Here is a 25,149-nt window from a genome sequence, read left to right as displayed (position 1 = left end):
TAATTTGAATACAAGTTTATTATTTATTAAAGCCCTATTGCGTGTTTTACCAGGGGTTATGGCACTTCGCGGTATATTGCATCCGTTTGTGTAGTTTTAGGTTCAAAGGAAGGATGAAGCACTCCGGTGGTTATAGCCAGTAAGTGACCGACATACCTCTCCGCCTTCCTCAGGGCAGAGTTCCGAAAACCCCAAGTCCAAGAAGATTTCTCCGGTTCAGAAGGGTAACGTATCTATCTCGTGAAATAAGAATTGTAGTGATGGAAGCGAGACGACGGTCTACATCGTGTCTATCTTACTTCCACAATTAACAACATCACTTCTTTGGAGTTGGAAGCAGGCTCGTTTCTTTAATGTTATTTCTGGCTTCTTGATGTTATGTAACTTGTTGGTTCTTCAATGGCTATAACTGAAAAACAAAATGGCTAAATTTTGTTCGACACCCAGGAGTAGTTTATTGGGGCAAACAACGGTTCGTTTATCTTTGATTTTTTGTTAGCGACAGAAAGGAAATTAAAAAAAACGGCCTGAATTAAGGTCTCCTATCTTATTCCCATTTATCCCAGAAAAGTACTGACGGGAACAGGATATGAAACATGTCGTAGGTTCAATCCCCGCGTCGGCGACACAGTTCAAAGATTACATGGGTGTCTTGGTGCATGTGACTTGATTTTTTTCTTAACCACCCGCTACGCAAGCTCTACATATCTTAATACGGGAGCCCTTTATTTTATATCATATATTTACTGGTGAACACTAATCTAAAAATAAACTAGCTACATTTCGAACCCATTACTTGGGCACCAGGTGTCACTTGTCTTGAGTAATATATCATTGTGTGGCGTACCCAAAAATGCAATTAAGGGTATCTTTGTCTTATCCGGGTATCACACAGTTAATGATTACTTGCCTAACGTTTGGTCACGTGTGAACTTCGACGTGGAATAGCGTAGGACTGGATAAGGAAGATGGCTACTAGACTATGTAAGTGTTGAGTAATTTGTGAGAATAAAAATCGCCTTTAAATTAGCCTCTTAAAATTAGAGATAATATTTTAGATGGACTTAATTATATTTTAAGTGAAGTGCTTTTTAAAATTAAAATTATAAATAATACTTATTAGTATTTAAATATTTTTGAATGTTATCTTAACGCACTTTTCAATATTTTGGAAATCATAGAAATATGTAAGCTTAATCCATCCAAAATACCATAAACTAATAACATGATTTCTCCTAAAACTGAGTTAAAATATTAGTAACAATGTCCCAACTTTCTTATCCTGCTCTTAGAATCTAAGTCGAAGGGCAAGTTTCAATTAGTGCGCGCATCGAGTGTGTCTACGACATTCCTGACTACCCATGCAGCCACCATGCAACCCCATGCGCCCCATGCGCCCCATGCAACCCCTTCATAGACTAATGGGTATCGAGCCCCGTATAATGGGTTTTTAAGGTAATTCTACCTTGCAAGAAAGATATTAAGCGGGCGACGTTATTACAGTTATTATCAATTTTACTTATTAAGAAAGGTATTGTTTTATTTAAAATTTTAAAGTCATAAACCGTGTCCCTACGTTGTAAGGTAATTTTAGTTTACTCGTTTTGATTATTCGGTGAGGCAAAACTAAGACCTTAATATGGCAAAAGTGGCCAGCAAATAATGTAGTATTATCATAAAGAGTTTTCATTACCAATCAATAGCCACGTTCTTTCGAGTGTTTTATCGAGAGGCTTTATCAAACAGAATACTACCCAAAGGAGAGGGCACGTGTCGCCTATGTTTTTATAAAAATGATATGGGGATCTGTCACAGAATGAATGTGAATATTTAAAACACAACTATATTTACAACAACCATTAACCACGCTATTCATTTCAAAATCCAAGCTTCACCAAAAAACCATGACCAGCACATATTATATTACTACAAAAATGTTTACCCCAAACCTCTACATTTAATGACAATAGAATCGCCATAATCCTCGCCCAGTGGGGGGTTTACAACATCCTGTTTACAGAAAGGGTAGGCAGGGATAGAAGTGCTTGTATAATTGTCAACGCAGAATCGCCTGAGGGCGTAGATTACTGCCCGTATAGTACTATTTGAAATTCAATAGATGATCATACATTAACCAGAATTGACCATTTGAAAACTTGTTATTAGTCTTTGTGTAAATAGTAATAAATAATAATGTTGGCTTTGCTTTGATTATTTTGGTCATCGCATTTTCGTTTATAAGGGTAGTTAGTTTTGTACGTGTATTGAAAATGTATTCTCTAAAATTATGTTTTTGTGTTGTTATGTTTCAGATATAAAGCTGTTAGATCCTGTCAAATGAATAACAAGGAAGAGACAATTTGCAATTTAATACAGAATAGTGTCTCTTCACATTTTACTAATTGCTTTGTCTTTGACCGTAGTTTGTGTGGCTTCTAATCACTGTTCTTCAAATTTGCTGTCTCATATTTAGTTGGTATTAAGCTTACTTACTGCCTGAGGTACTTATAAGGCGTCAAAGTTGTAGTTGTAATTATATTTTAAGTACCAAAACTTCTTCCTCACTAGGAACTGGTCAAAGATAGACGAATACTGGACGTTGAGGACAATCGGCGTTGCACAAGAAAATGTGGAATCCCGCTCTCTGTAGACACAAATAAAGTCGCGCATGTAAAAAGAAAAGTATACATTTTTGTAAAGTCTTCTTCCGCTCAGCTGTATTGAATCCTGGTGTTTCGGAAGGTTCCGTAAAAATTAAAGCCCTCCAGACTCAGGACAAGCATTCGTGGATCACATAAACGCTTGTCCCACGCTTAGACCGAACCCGCGACAATTCACACTTTGTAGGTTCAGCATTGATATTGCAAGCTACTTTAAACGTATCCATGATCCAAAATTATTGCTAAACATGACATTAGCTGTCAACTTTTTTTACCGAGGGGTCTAAATCCTCAAACAATGACGTCACGAAATCAACCCTTACAACAACCGCCCCTGTATGCAACGTCACGTAAAAATAGCTACGATGGCCTACAATCGGTCATTATCTCTTTATAATGCTAAACTATGGCCGATGGCAACTATAGCCTATTGTTCAGGAATCGCAAACAAAGATTATGAAGCTTATAAAGTAGACAAAATAGGCAAGTTATTGATATGTAAGGATTAAGTTAAGCTCAGTCAAGCGGTTTGCAAATATGGTTCGTATTGTCTGCGTTAAGTAGTATTAAATAATTGCTTTTTTTGCGTTTTGTTCTAGGTTGATATGGGTGCTTTAAAGAAGGTTATCTTTGAAGTTCTCAGGTAGATCTAGATCGTAATTTTAGTCTTAGAAGGTAGACAGTAATTCTTGTTATTATACAAGGTAGGATAAAATCAATCATTCCAGTAAATAATCGGTTATTTGTTAAGTAAAATTGAAATCTTTTAAAACAATGTTCTCTAAATTTGATATTCAAATTTGTTTAAATGTTTATGTAAGTTTAATATTTTAGCATCACGAAAATAGATATTATTTTGCTCAGAACATGATCAAGCAACATTTAAATTTAAGCTAAGTGAATATTTTTGTAAACATTGTTTAATAACAATATTTATAAATAATGATAGAACCGTGACGAAGCTGGCGTGGAGATAACTCGTTCAGGAGCAATTCAATTGTGTTTGAACATCTATTACAGCGATGTAAAATGGTCCTTTTAAAGTAAATTTCAATATTAAAACAGGATTTAAGAGAACAATCATTGTCGGTATATTAAAAAGGGGTATTTATTAATCATCACGCTGTTAGCAATAGGTAGCAAGCAGGGTGCTGCGGACTGGTAAATGATCAATTGCCGCGCACCGAACAAACGTGGGAGACGTTGGACTGTTCAAGTTCAGTCTGTAACCGTCAGTTTATACCGAAAGAGCAGCCGCCGGCAGTGTCTTAACATTATTTCAATGAATTTTGAATCTTGGCGAGTTAAAAGTTCACAGTCGAACGTGTAGAAGTTCTTCTGCTATGTCATTTATAGTAATTTCATATTATATTTACTTTATTTCAAACATTTTATATCACGGTGATCATTATGCATATATTATAAGGTTTTATTAAATCATATTTTACAATTTTATTCTTAAACACGTTGAAATCCGTTGTTAAAGAATTTAGAACGTATTTTTAAATAACACTGGTAACAGTGCCATCTGTACTTTTTAAGACTAACTTTTTGGCCAAGAAGTAAATGGGCGGAATACACACTTCTTAGTTCCCATTTTTTTACATAGATGGCGCTGGTACGCAAAAGTTACGTTAGCAACTTACAATAAATGTTTTAAAGAAATCTGGATATACGTCAACTGGCATATTTAAATATATACTCTGAACCATAACAAATAGCTTGCTTTAAATGAAGGTGTTAATATTTTTTTTTTGCTTGTAGTTTTAAATTTTCCTTAATACATTTGTTCCTGACAATTCGGTTCCTGCTATTTAATGCTTTAGTCGCCTTTTTCTCACAGTAAACGAATACATAGAAACGTAGAAACTAAAAACATAACAGCCTCATTTTTCTAAGTAAACATTTTAATTAAATTATACGAGTTTAATGACATGTTATTATTATAATCTAAAGTGATTAACGATGACAAATTATTTTCGTTTGAAGCCGCGACGAGATGACAGGCAGACATTAAGTACAATATGTCTTGTTCCGAATTCAAAATGGATGTGAAGAATAACTATTATTTTAAATGACAGTTATATTTTTTAATTGCTTTACTTTTTTCTTGTAGATGTGGCATGGAATTTTATTATTCGTCTTAATTTGTAGATGAATAGAAATACAATAAAGTGTGACGCTCGTTTATTACATTTTGGCTTCTTGTTTTAAACAGTACCTATTAGCATTACAGTACCTAGTATTTGATTGGGATTTTTTACGTTATATTATTTTTTACATTACCGTCATACAAATTGCTTAGATGTTTTAAAGGCTTTTCCCAAACAAATTCTCATATAAATCATTTTTAAACAAAGTTAAAACTTACATCTTAAACCCTTTGAAACGTCATGTCGCTACAAGAGGTTCAAAAGATTATCTTCGTAGATCGTGTGTCGGAGCTGCGCAGGCGCAGACAGACGTAATCACGTCAAACAGCACGATGCCGTGGGAACGCGTTGAGTAGGTACTTTATACTTACATATTATACACACATGGTTTTGGAATTAAAGAGATGATATTAAAGGGGAAAAGCACTATATATAGTTTTCACTATAAGTTATTTAAGGATATACCTACGAATAGTCCATAGGGTAGATTTGGGTAGGTTTTGTGGAACGATTTTTGAGTCCTGCATAAAGGTTTAAAAACCATTCCTTTGAATGGGAAGATAAGCAGCTGAAAACATGACATACTCCGATTCCTGACTAGCCTATTTCAAACTATTTCAGGGTTGGCTTCTATTCATACTGGAATCAGTTGTATATCCGTTGTATAGATACACCTGCAAACCTAAGATACACCTGCCCGTTCAGGCGATTCAACGGGCCCGGAGTGTGTTACTCAGCGTTTGTCCGAAATATGCCGTTCAAAGCCTTCACCGTGCTCTCAGCGTGGGTGGAAATCAAAAGCGTTTCACTTCGTAAAACATAAAAAAGGTCTCATGCTAACTTTATCAAGCCTAAATAAAATGACAAAAAAAAAACATTTTTAATTTTCCTTATCCAAATATCGTTCTTGCTTTTAGCCAGAAGGGTTCATCAATGTCCTACTGCGCTTAATATATAGTTTTTTACATCCTCCATCATCAATCAGCATAGCAACATGACAGACTCAATGGCGTCTCCAAACGTGCAGTTATGATACAGAGAACATTTATAATTGGAATGCAATCCGTCTGGAACTCTGGACCATGTCTCATTGGAATCCAATTAGTTTTTACTGGGGGATGTCGATCGTGCAGGAATTGTCAAGGAATCGACGTTAATGGGAAGTATTGGGATGTTGTATGATAAAAAAGTTGTGCGTATTTGCGTAATGATTTTATTGTGGGTAAATATCTCTTATAGCTGACAACATATTGGTGGTGATGACAAATATATTTTTTAACCTATCTGGGTTTACAAGCTTTCCCATAAGGCACAGGACCTGTACTTAGAACAAGCACTTGCGAATCACAGAAATGTTCGTCTTACGCGGGTATCGAAGCAGCGGCACGTCACGTGCGGTGGTCATTGGCATGTTGACCTAAGTATAGCACGGGGTATTCGTGCAGTCATAATCAATTATGGTTTGATTACGCAAAACTCACCATATAATCGTGCTATTGCTTGGAATGGAATACTTTCGGCGTTCGAAAAAAAAAGAGCAAAAGGTTTCTACCTCAATGAAACGGATTATTAATGTTAGCAATAGATAGTTCTAAGTAACGTAAATAAATTAATTCGTTGCTTACTAAAATCATTGCTAACGTTGGGCCAGGTCATTTTTTCCCATCTTCACTTTTTAGGGTTCCGTACGTCTGAATACAAAAACGGAACCCTTATAGGATCATTCGTGTGTCTGTCCGTCCGTCGCTTACAGTTAATTATCTCCGAATCTATTAGACCGATTAAGTTGAAATTTGGTACACATATCAATTCCTGTGACCCAAACACAGAGGTGTGACGTGAGCAGATGAAATCTGTATATGGGGGGTCATTTTTAGGGGGATGGGAAAATTAAAAAAAAAAAACTGAAAACTGCATCGTGTGGCATATCAAATGAAAGGTCTTGTTGAGAAGATCTTAAATGTATTTTTTTGTAATTTTAAAATAAATATTTTCCAAGTTAATTAAGAAAATTGACGAAAATTTACCATTCCCCCCCCCTTTATCTCCGAAACTACTGAACCTAAAATTTTGAAAAAAATACAGAAATTAGTTTTCACCTTGTAGATTATAGGAAAACCTATAAGAAGTCCATGATATTAAAATAACATGGTAAATCACTCAATATTGTGCGTACCAACTTACATTTGCAGGTGGAATGTGTGGGAGAACATATTTTGAACATGATAGATAACATCGTACGGAACCCTCTTCACGCGAGTTTAACTCGCACTTGTCCCCTTTTTTTTTTTGAAAGGCGGGGGAATCTTCAAGGACACCCACTCCCTAAGGGGAGATCATATCTTCACCCTAAGGTGACAAATCGGAATAATCCACTGAAACCACCATTGCATCTGGTACATGATACCAAATATTTATGATCCAAAATAAAAGTACCTCAACTTTTTAATAAAAATAAACATAAAGTTCCTAAACTACCACAAAAAACGATATCACAGCCCGAAGGTAGCACATTAAATTACATCAAAAACCATATTTATAGCTGGATGAAAGCGCCGATGCCGACATACGTCACTCACACTACAGAGTACAGACGTTTAAGTGACCTATTACACCATTCTCAACATTCCTCTAGGATTACAAAAGAAATTACTTGAAGGCGGACAATCTGTATAATGACCGCAAAGATGATAGGATCCTAGCATCAAAATGATGGAACACACACAATGTGACGTGGATGAGGGTTGTGTAGATAGGACAAGTAGGCTTTAAAGTTTTATCTTTCTTTCGGTATGCCACAGTTAACTTCAACGGAGGCTTCGACTGCTTTGCCGGACTAATAGTTTGAGGTACGGTTTATACTGACAAAACAGTTTTGCAATAAACCAATTTTTAAGCTATTAGACACCACATTTATCTATAATATCTCCTTGTAAAAAAGAAGCGAAAGCTCTAGTAATTTTCAGTTTTCGTTTTTAAACATTATTGAATTATTCTGTGAAGCTTTACTTAAGTAGGCATAAAACAAAGAAACTAAACCTTAACTGATCATCTTACATCATAGTTCTAAAACAATGCAACCGTCAAATTATACCGATACAATATCAGGCAATACTGACCTTTATTTTCTAGAAATTAAAATTCAAAATTGTGTTAAATTTTGTGATGAGTCAGTTTAATTTTTTCCCATAAATGATCGAATTAGAAGCGTTATATAATTGATTGTGTGGGGACAATCCGTTATATGATGGACAACGGGGTAACGATCCATGAAATAACAATGCTATTACCATTTTTTTGATTATGATGGATTTTCCGGGATTTTAATACGTTTTTATTTTAAAATCATTTTACGGAGTGGCAGATTGACGGACCAACGGATGGTAGATGATGGGTATGAGGTGGACACCGATGTCTGGGCTTCTTTTCAATTCAAGAAGTTTTAGTTTTTCTGGTGGTGATCCCTTATAAATGAACTGATATTAGTCGGAGAGAGGCCTTGTAGAGCATTGGGGCAGTACAGACTAGAAACAGTAAAATCAAGCTGTTGTCAGCGGCCCGCCCGCAACACAAGGAAAATGATAACACCACGAAAACATAGAATCGTGAAATAACCATCTCACGTGTTAATCCAGATTATAAACTATCTGTGTACTTAATTTTGTTCAACTCGGTTCAGTGGTTTTTGCAAATCATTTTATTGCCACCAATCTCTTTTTTTGTACCCTTAATATTGCAAGTCCGACTTAGAATTGACTGAATTGTGCATAAACTTTTCTTCCTTATGCCTCCTTTTTCCTGAAAGTCCTGAAATCAAACATTTTATTTGTCGAGGAAGTCCAGTAACATACCATTTACAATAGATTAAAAGTGCGCCTCACAATCGCCTATTTTTATCGGAACAAACAAATTACGTTGCGTGTCGGCAAAGCTTTGTGGTAATAAAACACATCAACAAACAAAGACTGATTCATGAATATAGGCCAACATTACAGTCATGTTAATTTATTTCCAAAAACTTAGAATTGGTACATTTGGTACACATATAGTTAAACATTTTGTTTTCAATTAAAATTGTATTTGACCGGTCTGTTGGTCTAGTGGTTTGTGGCTGTGACTGCTGTACCGGAGGTCGTGCGTTCGATTCCCACACAGGACAGAACTTTTTGTGATAGGTTACGATATTTATTTTTATGACTGGGTGATATTCATCAATATTATGTTATGTATCGATGAATTTCAAAGTGTTGTCATGAGTGACTCTCATCGGAACAAGCTAAGCTTAGCTTGAGTCTAGATGTCCTTGTGTGATGGTTGTATATTGTTATCATTTCATATTGAAAGTTCTAGAAGTTAGATGGCTTATGAAAACATTGTAAGAGTTGTGTCGGAGAGTTTAAAAGCAGACTAGATACGCAGATTAACTAAAGTTCCCAAACTATGACTATCAGACCTCGGCTACCTCATTGCCATCGGTGACTTTACGTCTGTCTCTTGCTTTTACTTTCTCGAAGATCTGGAAACCTGTAGCAAACATAATGGTCATCAACGTTCACTCAAAAACCTACTCATTATAAAAATGCCCAAAGTCAACTGTGTAGCCTTATAACCAGATCATTCGAGCATAAAGCTTAATTAATTTATCTTACAAAAATTCCTTTGAAATATGACTGTAGAAGGTAGAAGATGATATTAATTACTCATTCGTCCGAAACCCTAATAAGTCATTAAAACATTTTCACAATGAAGTCTTCGTATAAAGATCCGAAAATAGAACAAAAATGGTTAGATCTCTACTACCGCTTCTTTGTGGAAGCGAGACAGCGCTATATATGACGTAACGTGCCATCTCTCTCACACAATTGCAACAAAGTTAGTTTATAAGATGGTGCTGGTCTCCTGTCGGCACTTCATACTGAGCAAACACACCACGTCATGTGGACATGATTAATTTTCATTCAGTATGCGCGCGCGCAGTAATTAATGAATGTGTGTGAGACGGCTGGATGACGGATCTAATAGGTAACAATGGATTAACTTTGGTATACTCTGTTTTTTTATGCCTGAAGGCATAATGGTCTTATATTTTAAGGAATTGTTTGTTTTTCCATCAATCCAGTCAGAAAAAGAAACTCAAAGTATTGATGCTATCTAACCATGCACGGCTAAAACTCTCCTTTGTTCTCCACTAGTTTTACCTACGTTTAAGTACTAATATATCTTGGACCCTAATATCCAATTACAAGTCAGTTGTAAGCTCATCGAAATAGGTTAACTATCTGACCCCTTATATTGACTGAATGAGTATTCTTTGTCATGGAGTTTTTATTACTCCCAAACTGAATCTTCACGGTAACTTACTACAGATTTAAGGGAAGCCTTTCATTCAAGTATTAGAAAACAGAAGAACATTCATAAAGGATTCGGTGTTAAAATTGCAGTAATATAAATTTTATAGCGTTGCACTCGTTAGACTCTTTGTTTTCAATTTCATTCCTGTTAACTGTTCTGTGATTTCAACATAATTTTGATATTCCATCGAAGGAGTCGTCTTTAAAACGACTCCCGCACTAATTGTGCCACGTCAGGTTTCAACATTCAATTTACATGCACAAATACACCTAGACTCCAGACAAGAACTCGTATATCACACAAACGCATTGCCCTACGCGGGGCCCGAATCCGCAACACGTCGCGCACATTAGATTTGGCTTGGTCCTCAACCACTTGGCTATCCGTGCAGTTGACGCCGGTTAGAACTAAATTAAATCCGATTATGGAACAGAAATGGCAGAGGAATATAAAGCCAACTTTTAATGAGCGGAATGAACTTGGTATACAAAGAACACCGCCACAACGTACTCCTAAAGAGATAAAAAGATGAAGTACATGATTGTATGAATGATCATACAACGAACTAAAGATAGTTCATTGACTCTTTTACATTTCTATAAACTTGTGAATCCCTTGCTTCCTTGATTGTCTTCAAGATTGAGAGTTTGTCAACACTATTGTTCCACTTTAATATTATAATTGTATGTTAATGGTTTTTAGTTTATTATAATTTTATGATGCTGTCATGCTTCGATTCGAAATTTATGAGTAAATAGCCTACGTCTTTTTAGGAAAAACAAGTGGAATAAAGATAAAAGGTAAATAATTAGTTGAACCTTAAAAGGAATATTGTTTTGTCTCAAAAGCAGTTTCTAAAAGTTATAAAACATTTGTAAATGAAGATAATCATTTCTGATATACGTTAGTCTACTGTTCAGATTACCTATATATTAAAGCTTAGACAACGAGTAACTGAAAGAACTTTATAATTCCCAATTGTCTCTCAAGGTCCACAACACGTATTATTTCGAAGCTACATTACTCCATAGCTCCTGGCATGTATTTAATAAGTATAATAAAAGTACGTATTCTTGTGTCGTGGGAACTTCGGCGCGATGAAAGGTCCAGACCCCCCATCTCTTTTCAACTCATCTGCTTCATATATCGTTGTCTCTTTCCCAAATTCGTGACTGTACGATTTTGCTTCAGAAACCGAGCGGCAATTTGTACCTTGTTTTTGACAGACCATTTTTAATGAAGATATGAATCTGAGTTAAGTTTAATAGTTTCATTGGTCCAGTTTTTAAGTGTTGATGAATGATGGCGAAATTAGGGGCGATCTTCGTTGTAACTAGTGTTTAGAATATCTGGCCGGTGCTATTTGTACGAAAATTTTTTTTTACGGTTTCCTTTCTTGAATGTGGATATGATTTTAGGTACCTTGGCACATTTTGGATACAATGTAGGTGGTTTTCTTGCTGTCTCATCAGAATTCCGTTGCTCCATGCTTTTGTTTGATGGTCACACCTTCCTTCTTTTGAGAACTTAAGAATGGAGAGCAAGTTCATAAAGTTTCTTTAAAGATGTGACATTTTGATGCTGTTTCTTCGCCAAATCTCCTTTTAATTATGCCAAGCTGCATGTTTATGCTATTATCCTCTAAAACAGACCCAGAATAAGCAAAATATCTAAAGGCTGACAAGTATTTATTCTGCAGTATCGTGTGTGTTCTGTTAATGAACAGTTAACGACCGTCACGAATACATGTTATATGATATAACTGGCTGTGCAGCTTCGTGATCACGTTAATATGGCATTTCCTTCAGTGGACTTTATGGTATGACACTATAAAGTACCAACACATAGGAGTAGAGTCTATCTTTCTCATGGTTTTGCGAGTGCCTTTGGATTTTGAAAATAAATGAATCTTTGGTTTAATCTGTAATGACTAACAGATGTAGCGTAGTAGTTAAAGAATGTTTTGTTGGTTAGCGAATAACTAGTATTGAAATACTGAACCAATCACACTTATAAAAGCGATAGTTTATGAAGTATGTGTTTAACCTCTTCACACCCAAACGACTTAACGAATATCGATGAAATTTGGTATGTAAGTAGCTGACCGACTTCGTTATGTTTTTGCAGCTTAAACCAGCATCCATTTTCCTTCGTTGTAGTTAAAAAACTTTAGCTTGTTTTGTAAAGATACGCATTTTGACGACATTTTTGGACATTTCTAATAATGTATGATTATTGTGTAGCGTAAAATGTTAGGCGGGAATAGAAGAAGTGGGAATAATATATACAAGTTTTTTAGGAAAAATATTGCAGTAAAGGCTCCCTTGACACGCGTAGACAAGAAAAATTCAAAAGAAAAAGCATTTGAAGGAAACTTTGGAGTTTTGAGAGAGAGAATGAAACCCTTTATTTTTATTTAATAACTGTGGACCGAACTTCAGGACCTACAAAGGCCACTTGAAAGTTCAACGAAAAAATTTAATTAATTGGATAAAAGCAATATTGTATTTAAATAATTGATTTAAAGACTTTTAAAGTATATATATGTATTTTGATATCGTTATGCATTTTAATTACCAACACAGTTGAATGCACGGATAGCCGAGTGTTTGGGGTCACGACGCCAAAAACCCCTGTCCGTGTCATCTCGCGGGTTCGATCCCCGCGTACGACAAGCATTTGTATGATCGACGAATACTTATTCCGTCTGTGTGTCATTGTGCATGTGACTTGAATGTTTGTGAAATCCCCCGCATCCACACAAGGATTAAATTCCTTGCTGGAGGTTTCCGTTATTGTAGAAAAATCCTATCGTCGTTTTGGCTTTTCGCCCCACTGGCTGGCGTAAAAACCCTTAAATCACCTCAAAAGTAATTATTACAGATCTGATAATCAGGTTAGTGAGAGCAATAGTGTCTCTTCACGGTATCTGATTATCAAATCCCCAATATAAATATAGCCCACACGGAACTCCCATTACCACCCACGAGATATTGTTGTCACATTGATAAGTGCCTGTCACAACATACTGCTAAACTAGTTGGAGTCCCGGTTTCGTCTGCCAACTGCTGGTGTAGCTCAGGCAATACATCGCATTGTTTACTAAATCAGTTGTCCGTACCAGTTCGTAGGGGCACCATGGTTTATGGGGGATTTTTTTTCTTTTGAGTTTTGTGTAGGTACGTGGGGGGGAGGTCAGTTTGCAAACATTCACAAAACACGTAATGCACAAGACACACAGAATCAACAAGAATTTGTGGATAACTCAAACGCTTGTCTTGCAGGTGTATCAAAGTTGTGATTCGTCATGCTTAGCGAGTTTGTCGTGGTATCTAATAGGACTCCAGGTCAATTATATTTGAACCTAGTTCGATATTCCGAGAGTGGAAAATGTATGGTAGGGAATTTTCCACAGATAAATGTTCTAGTAAAGAACACAAAAGAAGATTTAAATAAAACAAAAGTGCTCGTTCAACAAGCCATTTAGATGGCAAAGGGAACATTTATTAGCATCTGTTATGTTTTCGTTCTGAAGCTTACCAAAGTCATGGCCATAGTAGGACACCCACCGGTATTTCCTACCGACATCGGATCCGGTCGGACCCGACAATGCACGAAACATTATTATTACCGAACAATAAATTTTTATCTCGATTCTTTTCGATTCGAATGGCATGTGATCTATGAGTATCGATTGGGCAATTCGATGTCGAAAATAGGTGCGGTATTGTTCAATGTGGCTCTATGCAGCTAGCTATCTTCATAAAAAGTTTCTTAAAAGCGCTTAATAAACCCTGTTCTTTATTGATATTCCTTCATTGAATTTCGCACTACGTAGGTAAGTTAGAAAAATGTTATAACTAAAAATATATTTATAGAATGATCTACATAAACTAAACTCCATCTAAATAGCTCTTTCTAACCCGAATTAATGGTATCCGGGGCAACTACGGAAGGAATTCACACGGGCCAATGGGCACCATCATTACAACCATCGCTTTGGCGCCAAAACAAAGCAAAACTGACAGTCGAAGCCCGCCCGGCCGGCAGTGCGCATGCGCGAACGGACGCCATCTTGCCGTTACCATAGCGACGCGAATGTAATCAAATAAACTACTCGTAATCGTAAAACGTGTAATAAATCAACAGTTTTATTTATGTGAACTGTTTTATGTTTATTTTAGAAAATATGGTGTGCTTTTATATAAAATTAAAGTCTGTTTATAAACTTTATATGGCTCTTTTGTATGTTTCTGTTTGCGGATCAAAGTAGGTGAGTATGTGTTACGTTTATTGCGTTTCTATTTATTTATCGAGTAGAAAGCTTGTTTCAAACAGAACGTTTTTGACACTTTAAGTTTGTGTTTATAAATTACTTTATTCATTAACGAGGACGTAAGCAATGCCCACATTATATTTGCCCTATCTGTATTTTCTTAGACAGATTATTGAATCATAAACAAATTAATTGACGGAAATATTACAAGAGAACAAAATAAAATAATATTATTAGAATTCGTGTAGGTATCATAAACATTTATTCTATTTCTCATTACAAAAAGGTGGTAACGACATAATCTGTTCCATTTAACGACAAATTCTTCCAATAAGACCCATATAAGAACATCATTTTAGAACATAATTAGTGTAAACGCATAACTCGTTTAACCGACATTGCGGTTTCAACCGCAGTAGTGATTGTGTTGCCAAATGCCGTGGTTTACCGTTACATTTAAATCACATTTTACTGAACATTCAAAGTGGACAAGTAATTAGAATTTGACTTAGTTTATGCTTATCAGAACATTTAACTTCAAATAGGAATAACCAACATAATTACATAAATAGATATTGGAGAATTAACTAGGCTTTCTACTAAGCTATGAAAACTTTTTGTTCGCTTTCGTGGCGATTTTTTTTCTAAACAGACAAAAACCTGGCCAAATTGATGGCTTTTTAATTAACCTATTTTAAATCTTCTGCTGTGATGCTAACTGGGCATCTTGGGCAGATCAGCAGGTGGTATGTGGGTCTATAGCATGGAATACACCACAGTCATTGCTGTAGCTGCCGAAAACCCAATTTTAGCATATATTTTCCATTTCCAAGGTCATAGAATCGAAATCAAAATCAAAAGTTTTTATTTGAAATAAGCCGTTTTCCAGGCACTTTTCAAACGTTACAGTTGTGACTCAAGACTAGGCTCTTAAACTAGAATGTAATCATCCAATGGATGAATACATTAACTTCAAAAAAACTACCTCACGCACTAACCCAAGACAAAATACAAGCATGCTAAGACAAAACTCGTCGATTCATTTTCACTCAACGAATCGCTCATAAAACACTTATTGTGTAATATAACGACGATTAGATGGATTACATACAAAAGTGATTATATCCCACCAAAACTCATTACAAGTATTAAAACTAAGTAATAATTAGTGTAATAACATTAGAACAAAGTCCATATAACTCACTCGTTTCCCACGCTAGTAAAAGTGAGTTGAGTTACTTTATGCCTTCTGATAATCTCGTTAGCTCATGTTGCAATTGTTGTAAAAACTAAATATGCTACACAATTGGATGGTTAATAAAAGACAGATCTTATTAAGTAGCACAATGGTTTTTGCTTGTTCTTTTGAACCTATGAATCTTACTTGAAGATTGAGAGTGAAATACTTAGAACTAGGAACTTAAATGTTTTCGTTTTATTAATTTGACAAAAGCAAACTACTTTGTAAAAAGCTTAAACCTTATAAAAAACTATCTTGGTTTGTCTTTTATGCAAAAACATAAAAAACCAATAAACTACTGATTAATTTCGGTGGTATATTTGATTCGGTAATCATTACTTGTTTTTTAAAAATGATTTTCAGTCGCATTTGATATTTAAAATAATCTTTTAGACCAAAAGACACCAAGATTGCAATGCTTACGAACCCCGAAAGACAACTAAGACAAGAAATAAAAGATTAAACTAATCAAAGACCACACAAGCATTCTATAAGAACAAAACATCCAAGCAATTAAAAATTACTGATATATGAAGCAACGAATAAAAAACATTTGAATGGAGATGTTCCTTTAATGTCTGGGGTTACACTTGAAGATTACAAATGATCTGTAATTGTTATATTTGTATGCAGTTGAAGTATGGAACAAGCAAACAAAAAAACGGACAAACATATGTTTAATATACAACAAATAACATTTAATATACAACATGTGTTTAATATATGCTGTATAAGATTTATTCTTGCCGTTGTGAAATAAGAATCTGTTACACATTATCGAGTATGAGCATATGTTAGACAAGTGTCCAATATGCGACATTTTAATTTAAGGCCGACATCAGAACCCAGAACAGTTTATCACCTCTCTATGATATCATCAATTAAAATATTGTGATAACATCACGAAGTAACGACATCACTTTTATGTAAATTCAATCAAACATTATTATAAGAATACACAGTTCATGAGTTCAATAGCCTAATTAATCTAATTATTTCACAAAAACACCCGAACACCACAGAATAAACCTGTCATCTCCCGTCATCTGCTAAATCTAACATCAATAAAAGAATCAGTGTTTTTAGATTATGTACACTCGGGTATTTGTACATCTGAAGTACAAATGTGCTGTTGATATATGGACTACATAGAACTACTAGTCCAAACTTCAATTGTAGAACTTCTTTTATCAACAAAAAATTGGCTGTAAGGCGCTTATAAATGAAAAGGACGATGGTGCACGAAGGAGATTCACGAATATTTTCTCTGCACCTGAATTGTATTCTTGGATCACACAGATGCTTCTGCTACTCTGGTATCAAACCCGCGATACTTCGAGCTCAGCTGGCAAATGTTGCCCTTATAAATTAAAAGGAAAAGACGCTGTATGAAGAAGATTCACGTTTTTTTTTCTGAAGCTATTCCTGGATGACACAGATGCTTCTGCTACTCTGGTATGAAACCTGCGATACTTTGCGCTCAGTGGGTTTGCTGTGGTACTGCCTTTTTTATGAATTTGATATGATAATAGCAAGGGTGTATATGGCAACAGATCGAAGAATGCTACATTTTTAGGACTCTTTAACTTTTGTAATGCGATTTCGTCTAGTCAGATCAGTTTCAACAATCAGATTTTTATTAAAACCTTATCTAGCACTTGTTTACAACATTCACTTTGTATCGATCAATAAAAATGTTCCACACATTACTATTCTCAATTTTTTTATCAGATAATTATTCAATTTTTAATTAATAATTTACATTAAAACACCTGATCGTAGATAACAATAATCAGCGCGTTAACTTTTAGCGTAGTGTGGAAGCGAGATAGTGCTTTACGCCGTGTGTTATGCTGTCTTGCTCCCTCATAAATACGCGTGAATTAATATATTATTTCCCCTTTATTTGAATTAGTCAGTCTGAAGAGACAAATACCCAGGGGATTGAGCTTGGCACTCCTTCTGCCTCGCCTCCTATTACGTACGCCGACGTCAAAGCATACCGTAACGGTTCATGCCAAAATTCCACTATTTACAATTGCTGATGAATGATTGAAAATTGCATTAAAATGACACAAACGCATGCATACGAAGAAATTGTTCCTTTAGTTTTTATTTCTACCTTTATGCGTCTAGGAGGTGCTTTTTTTAATTTGGTTAACTAAGATTTTTTCACAATTTCTACGATTCTGTAATATAAATTGAATATAAATCAGCAATTTTATCCATAAAATAAACTCCTAATCTAAATATAGATATTACTCATTAAAACTTTCCTTTAATTTGGTCTGGCATTCTAGATTCGAAAGCAAACATTTAAATTTTTAAAAACACAATTTACACATCCAAATAAATTTCTTACATAAATACATAATTTAAAACTTGTTTTAAAACGATCGGAAATTAGCTTATTTCGCTATGAAATCATGAACCAAACGTCCATACACCTTGCCAATATAAAACACATGAATAAACATCACATAACAACACGGTTTGCGCATGTGTGAGTGACGTAGTACTCAATACGGTATTACGACGCGTCTCTCACAGTCCCTGTGGCGCAGAGGATAGCGCGTTGGACTTCTAATCCAAAGGTCGTGGGTTCGATCCCCACCAGGGATGCACGTGTCTCAGAAACTTTTTGGATTTTTAGATATTTGTTACACAATTTGAATGATTTATATCAAATAAATATTATTGTTAAAAGTGTAAGTTCTGTGACAAGTTTTATGATTATTATTTATAATTACTCTATTTTTATATTATTCCATTATTTCATTTTTAATTGGAAATAAGTTTTTAAAAAATACCAATTTTTAGTCCTGTATGTAAATTATTGCTTAGAAATTAAATAATAATATACATGCCTTATATTAATTACAGCAATTATTACTTATTGTAGTTTCTACATGCTACATGCTATGTCTACTCGAAATTTACACTTTCAAGGGGGAACCAAAATCAATAGGTTGGTTATTCTGGGTCAAGGTCACCCAATGCCCTCATTCTGGACTCCTTCATCCGAGTTAAACATATTGTCATAGATAATAACAATGTTATATTGACATAAATAAAATGGGGTGTTATAATCAGTACTTAGTACAAAAATAATACAATAATTATTAATAAATTATTTCAAAAGTTACCTAATAAATTTAATTAATTAAGTTAAAATTTTACATTCGAAAAGTTTGCGAAGTGGCTAGCTACATTTATTTTTTAACGTTATTTAATTGTTCCTGTTAATATAAAATGTGTTATTAGTTAATAAAATTGTTTACCTTTCTTATTATTTTCTATGGTCATTGCATGATAGGGGAACGAATTTCACATACTTATGGAGTTTTTTTTTTTTAATATGCATGTTCAATATTATGACTAAAGACGCTTACGTTGTTGTAAACATTAAGAAAATTAATATTTCCTCTTACTATGTCTATCCATAGAACAGTTTAACCCATTCGACCAACAAAATATTACATACAGCAATCATTTTGGTCTACTCTATGAACTTTAAATCCCACAATATATCTTCCAAATAAAAAAAGAAAAAAATCATAATTATTCGATTTAAAGCTTTAGGTTGCCTTTAAGTTACTTTATTTAAATGTTTCCCCATATTCGTAGTTATTCGGAGACGATCGATACTTTGGCATGATTGCATCGTTCTTGTGCATTATGCGTGCATTCAACTATGTCGGCCATAAGGAACAGAGACAACATATTTAAAAGCAATAGTTATCTGAATGTCTTCCAAAAAAGTAGAGCTATTCAAAGAAATCACAAATAATTTCGACTTCGAGAAAAACCTTTTTTTAAACAATTTTTTTTAATCGTTTATCAAACCTACTCATATAATTCCTTTGCTATATTTCTTTAAAAAAATACATACTTTAATCAAAAGAACATGGGGTCAGTCATTTAATAAGCCTGATCTTCCTAAAAGTAAATATTTACGTATGTGTGTAACAATTTTAATTAAAATCATTGAACAATTACAGACAGATTTTTCAGCCTGTTATCAGAATTAAATAATTATTCAGTTGTTTAAAAACACTATTGTAACAATAGATTATAATTAAGTATTGTTCATAATCCACCGAGCAACCACTTTAGGAGGGCTTTACAATACAAAGTTGCCATGTCCCTGTGGCGCAGAGGATAGCGCGTTGGACTTCTAATCCAAAGGTCGTGGGTTCGATCCCCACCAGGGATGCAGAATTATTAACATGTTTAATTGAATAATGTGTATATAATTGATGCTTTTTGATGATTGTTAGTTAATTCGATTAAGTTAAGATTAGAGTAACTTGAGGAGAAATTAAGGTCTGACTAAAGTCTTATAAATTATTCGAAATAGTATTGTTTTTTTTTATAACTTGTATATTATTCATTTATTTATTTATTTGTCTTTTTCTTTTGAAAATATTTTTTCTATTTTTGTCCGACTATGATGAAGTCAAATGGAAGGGCAATGTTTACTTTTGTACAGTGATTGTAACCACATCTCCATGGTCAACTGTAATTTTTTTTGTATCTACAATTTTGGATTTTTGCTGAATTATTTTGTCTTTTCGCTCTTTTTATTTTCCTTTCTTAAATAGCGCGGCTATACCTGTCTAAGTGCAGGTTTGTTTAGGAAGGTGCTTATAAATTAATCAACTATTTTATTTTCATATATTTAAACATTATACAAATGATTAACGTCATTACGTTGTTAATGTTATTCCGATCGTTACAAACTTTATTGACAGTAAAAACCAGGGACCGGCCGGATACTCATTGAAAGGGTTTTTGAAGGGGTTTTTTTAAGCGCTTCAAGAAAAAGCCCTATGACATATGTTACACCTTCGAACGGATTACTGTAACCCTGTTCCGAACAGGTTACCCTTTACTACCCTGTAACACTGTAACAGGGTAACCCACTCCAACCTAAGACAATGCAATATGCACTCTTTATCATAGACATTAGTTTGAAAATAGTATAACCACGAGCGCACGTGACATCTTACCGCCCAGCGGCGCCATTGTTGCATTTACCGAGCGACTTGTAAACATGGAATAAAAATCATTGTGGATATGATCTTACAGTTTAATTTTGCTTGTCGCACTTTTCAAACGTTGTGATATATATTTTTCGTGTCTATACTTGTAGACCAGGGTCGATAATTTTTAAAACCAAAAAAAAAATAGTAGGATGAAACCCATTAGAAAAGGAGGGGAATATTATAAAAATGAAAAGAAAAATAATTTACGGGTGATCTAAGGTCGGGAAGGGGGTGGGAGGGACGTTTGAAGAGTAAAAAACGGTTTTTATCGATTTCCGGCAAAACTAAAATTCGTATCGAAAAAAGTCAAATGGCAAAGTTCTAAAAGAAAAAGATCTAAAACTTTTGTGTTTACATTTTTTTCACATAACCTCAAAATTTATGTGAAAAATCTAAAAAACCAAGATTGTGGTTTTTTATTTTTATCTTTTACAAAAAAATATTTTTGTAACGAAATTTGGTGAAAACTTACTTTTTTGTGTCCCAAATACGCTGTAATTTATTTGATTAAAAATATTTATTTTTTCACCTTATTTTGAATTAATATAAAAAACACTCTAATTTTCAATCGAAAATTCACCCGTCAAATCTTCTCAGAAAATGCAAAAAATGAAAAAAAACTTGTATTCGATTTTTTTTAAATTATTATAAATAATTTCATCTAAAAAATTTGATCTCATTTTGTGTTCAATAGACCAATAATCGAGGAAGGTTTTAGGCTAGGTATATAAAATTACGCTGCAACTAATAGGAGCGAAGATTTAATGGAAAATGTGGCAAATACGGGGAAAAATATTAATCTTCGAGGGCTTTCGTTCAAAAATTCCTAACTTATATCTTCTAACCACGCGGACGAAGTCGCGGGCAACAGCTAGTTACCTATATGACGTTTCGCGCGTAGGTAGTTTGTCCGAGGGGCGCGCCGCGCGAGTCGCGGCGCGACGCGTCGGCGATAGAAGAAAATCAGCTGTAGTCTTAGTAAAGCAATGAGGGGCCGGTAGGGTGCAAGTATGCAGCTCAAGTTTAGTGGGTAATTCAGGGTAACACGAATAAAAGCCTTTCGTGAAGGTAACCACTTCAAAGGGTTAAGTTATTGAAGGGGTTAACCCCTTCACGTGGTTACCATAATGAAGGTGTTAACCATTTCGCTGGGTTTCGAGGATGTAACTCGAACAAAAGGTAACACTGCGATATGAGTTACGCCGTGTACGGGTTACCCTGTCAAACGGCTTAACTCTAAAGTGGGGTTGTCCGGTCCCTGGTAAAAACTCCTTTCACTTAAACTACTTACAGGGTTGTCTAAATCCGCAAGTAAATATAAAAAAAAACTGATGTGTAGTTGGGTAGTTCTAGAAAATTAAAAAAAAAGTATTATTAAATATTTTTGTTTTGTATACTTATCGTTCAACCCTAATAGCACCGCGGAAACCGTTACTACTAACAAGCGAATCAAGAGTAACCATGATATATCCGCTTTTCGGTCAGTCGGTCAATCAGACCGGCCGGCGATTACCGACGGGTTAAAAATATTCGGTACAATCGACCTACTTTAAACAGCTATTAAACGCGAGTCCCATTCGCATACCAGCGGTTCCGTAACACCATAAAATTTCATAAGCTAATGCGGATTTCGAATCTCGCAGTCAAAACTAGCTTTGGCTTTTTTCAGAATTTTACAAGATTCTATTTCATAATTACACTCGTAAAATAAAAACGGATGGTCTTATAAATTTGCATTTTTATTTAAATCGGGTTCATTTCCACGGCAATATTATCAAATTTGGTCTAGTCGTTTGAGCGTTAAGAAACTTACTATATATGGGAGACGACCGGGTGTGATGCAACTTTGGGCTGGCTCAAGTCCAGTCTTGGATCGCAAAATCCTGATTTGATTGATTGAAACTGAAAAACATTGATATGCACATTTGATGTTGCCCGATTCAGACCTACACACTATGCACATAAAGTTTCATGCGAATCGGTCGAGCCGTTTCGGAGCATTTTAACTAAAAACGCAGTAACGTTGTAATTAGTATCGATAAAGGCTATGAAACTACTAAAATCTAGAGGTTTTCAAAGCCAATTGAACTACTGTTGAATACTGTAGCGGTTTTCATTCTCAGCTTTTTGATTACGTATCCCTAAAACGTGATATACTGATTGTAATGAAGATTCAGTTTTTATGGGGTCAGTTTAAATAGATAAGTGCTCTGGTTAGTAACAGACATTGGTAGTAAGAACATTTAATCGTTGTGAAACAGTTAAAGGATTTATAAAAATCAATTGGACTATGGACTATCCATTGATCTAGGTTCTTAAATATGTTGCAAATAATGGTGTTTCCTTTGGTTTTATAACTCTGTTTACGTGACGTGACTCAAACCCAATGTAAACAGTATGTATTACCAAATCGAATAAATCAATGAAATCCAGCAATCATAAATTTATTTAATTTATTAAGTAAGTATGTATTAGTGTATCTATAGTGCCTTCGAAACCGGATCGTAGTAGTCGTCGGTGGGTAGAAGATATAAGTTATGATTTATACCTGCCCTGTTTTTTCACATTTTCCATTGTACCTATCTTCGCTCCTATTAGCAGCGTGATGGTTTCTAGCCTAAAGCCTTCCTCGATGAATGGTCTATTCAACACAAAAATAATTTTTCAATTTGGTCCAGTAGTTCCTGAGATTAGCGCGTTCAAACAAACAAACAAAAAAACTCTTCAGCTTTATATATTAGTATAGATATAGATAGATAACTTTTTTGCAATTATTATTTTCACCAAAAACATTCATAGACAGTTTAAAGATTGAATTCAAATCTTTGTTTTGTTTTTCGCTAATAAACACCAAAACAAAAACCTCACTTGAAAAAAAAAACTATAAATTATTTCCTAGATCACAGATAACAAACGATTCCTTTATGTGACTTGGTTGAAGGTTGGCGCGGCCGAGAAACCGGTCAAGTGCGAGTCGGGGCCGCCCAGCGCTTCCTACAGCCATTTAAATAAATCAGCTTGTAATATTCAAATGGGTGTTTATAAACACATTTTATTTATGACATAATTCTGTGGCGTGTGTTAGACTAGCTGTTGTCAGTGGGTCCGCCTGCTCGTATCGAAACTGATCCCACGGGAACATAAAATCGGAATAAAGACTTTACGCAACTCTAACAAAGTTTCATCTAAAAACGTTCAGTAGTTTTTGCGGGAAAACGGATCAAATATCCATTTAACTTAAGTGTTTATAATATTATGCAATCTACTACAGGCTCATTAAAATCATTAATCAGAGAAATCTGACTATTATCAGACTTTAATATTTATTCAGTTGCTTTGGAACCATTGTAACAATAGATATAATTAAGTATTGTTCATAATCCACCGATCGACTTCTTAAGCATGGCTTTACAATACAAAGTTGCAATGTCCCTGTGGCGCAGAGGATAGCGCGTTGGACTTCTAATCCAAAGGTCGTGGGTTCGATCCCCACCAGGGATGCAGAATTACTTACATGTTTAATTAATTAACATGTAAATAATTGATGCTTTTTGATGAGTATCTGTTTAAAAAACATTAATAATCATGGTAGCAAAGAATTTAGGAATATCAGTAATAAAAAAGAGAGATGCCGCTATATACCGTGTGAGCTATCTCTCTTTCACGATAGTATTAGGCTATGAGGCGGTGATATATCCCCACCAAGGACTAGTATAATAATAAATATCTCCTTAGGGAAGACCAATAATGGGGTCACTGGGTTGAGTGGGTTGGTGTTTTAAGCGGCAAAAGGACCCCCTCTCTTGTGGTTTTGTGAGCGTGGTATTATTGTGGTAAGAACCTCACACAGCCATGTCTTAAATAGTCCGGACGTCCTTTAGGGGTTTCCTTTCTCGAGTGAAAAATAAATAGAAGATTCAGTTTCAAGGAGTGAATTTATAAATAATGACGAATACATGATTTTGATAAGAAAAGTGTAAAGACATCGTCTTGGCACATTTAATGACGAACACTAAAACTTAATTAAAATAAGGAACTCCAGATATACTTATTTAAAAAAGCAGTTATTGTATCTTCATGGGTGGCTCTTGTGATGATGAAAATCTCGAAACCTCACACACTTCAAAACAATGTAGTAGATGTGTTTTATTTTTTTGTATGGAATGATAATCGACGCCTCTTTGAGGTGTTAAGTAAATACATTTTGTCGATTCATCATCCTTAGCTCTTGATAAATGCACTAGACCTGGTCTAGGGCTAGTAAATAATATTTGAAGTAACATCGCATATGATTTTAGTGACACAACAAATATAAGAAGTAAATGCCCTTATAAGACGTACCTACATTTAAATATAGATTAACAGTTTTATATCTGCTTTGTTCAGCTGAAATAATGTTAATTAGTTTAAAATCAAAACT

General features: G+C 34.7%; 1 protein-coding gene and 3 non-coding genes across 4 annotated transcripts in view; all 4 read left to right on the top strand.

The window, feature by feature from the left end:
• The first annotated feature begins 14,364 nt into the window (after window positions 1-14,364).
• Window positions 14,365-25,149, top strand: part of LOC113494575 (tenascin-like) — a 48,407-nt gene continuing 37,622 nt past the window's right edge. The window contains exon 1 of the mRNA XM_026872976.1: window positions 14,365-14,438. The gene's annotated coding sequence lies outside the window, so the exon portion shown is untranslated. The remainder of the gene's footprint in view (window positions 14,439-25,149) is intronic.
• Window positions 18,231-18,303, top strand: Trnar-ucu. The gene has a single exon. It is a non-coding gene; the product is annotated as a tRNA-Arg (tRNA).
• Trnar-ucu lies at window positions 19,825-19,897 on the top strand. Its single transcript has one exon. It is a non-coding gene; the product is annotated as a tRNA-Arg (tRNA).
• On the top strand, window positions 24,158-24,230 carry Trnar-ucu. The gene has a single exon. It is a non-coding gene; the product is annotated as a tRNA-Arg (tRNA).

This window comes from Trichoplusia ni, chromosome 5 (assembly GCF_003590095.1).
Source record: "Trichoplusia ni isolate ovarian cell line Hi5 chromosome 5, tn1, whole genome shotgun sequence".
In the NCBI taxonomy this organism is placed as follows: Eukaryota; Metazoa; Arthropoda; class Insecta; order Lepidoptera; family Noctuidae; genus Trichoplusia; species Trichoplusia ni.
This window is presented reverse-complemented; position numbering and strand designations above follow the sequence as displayed.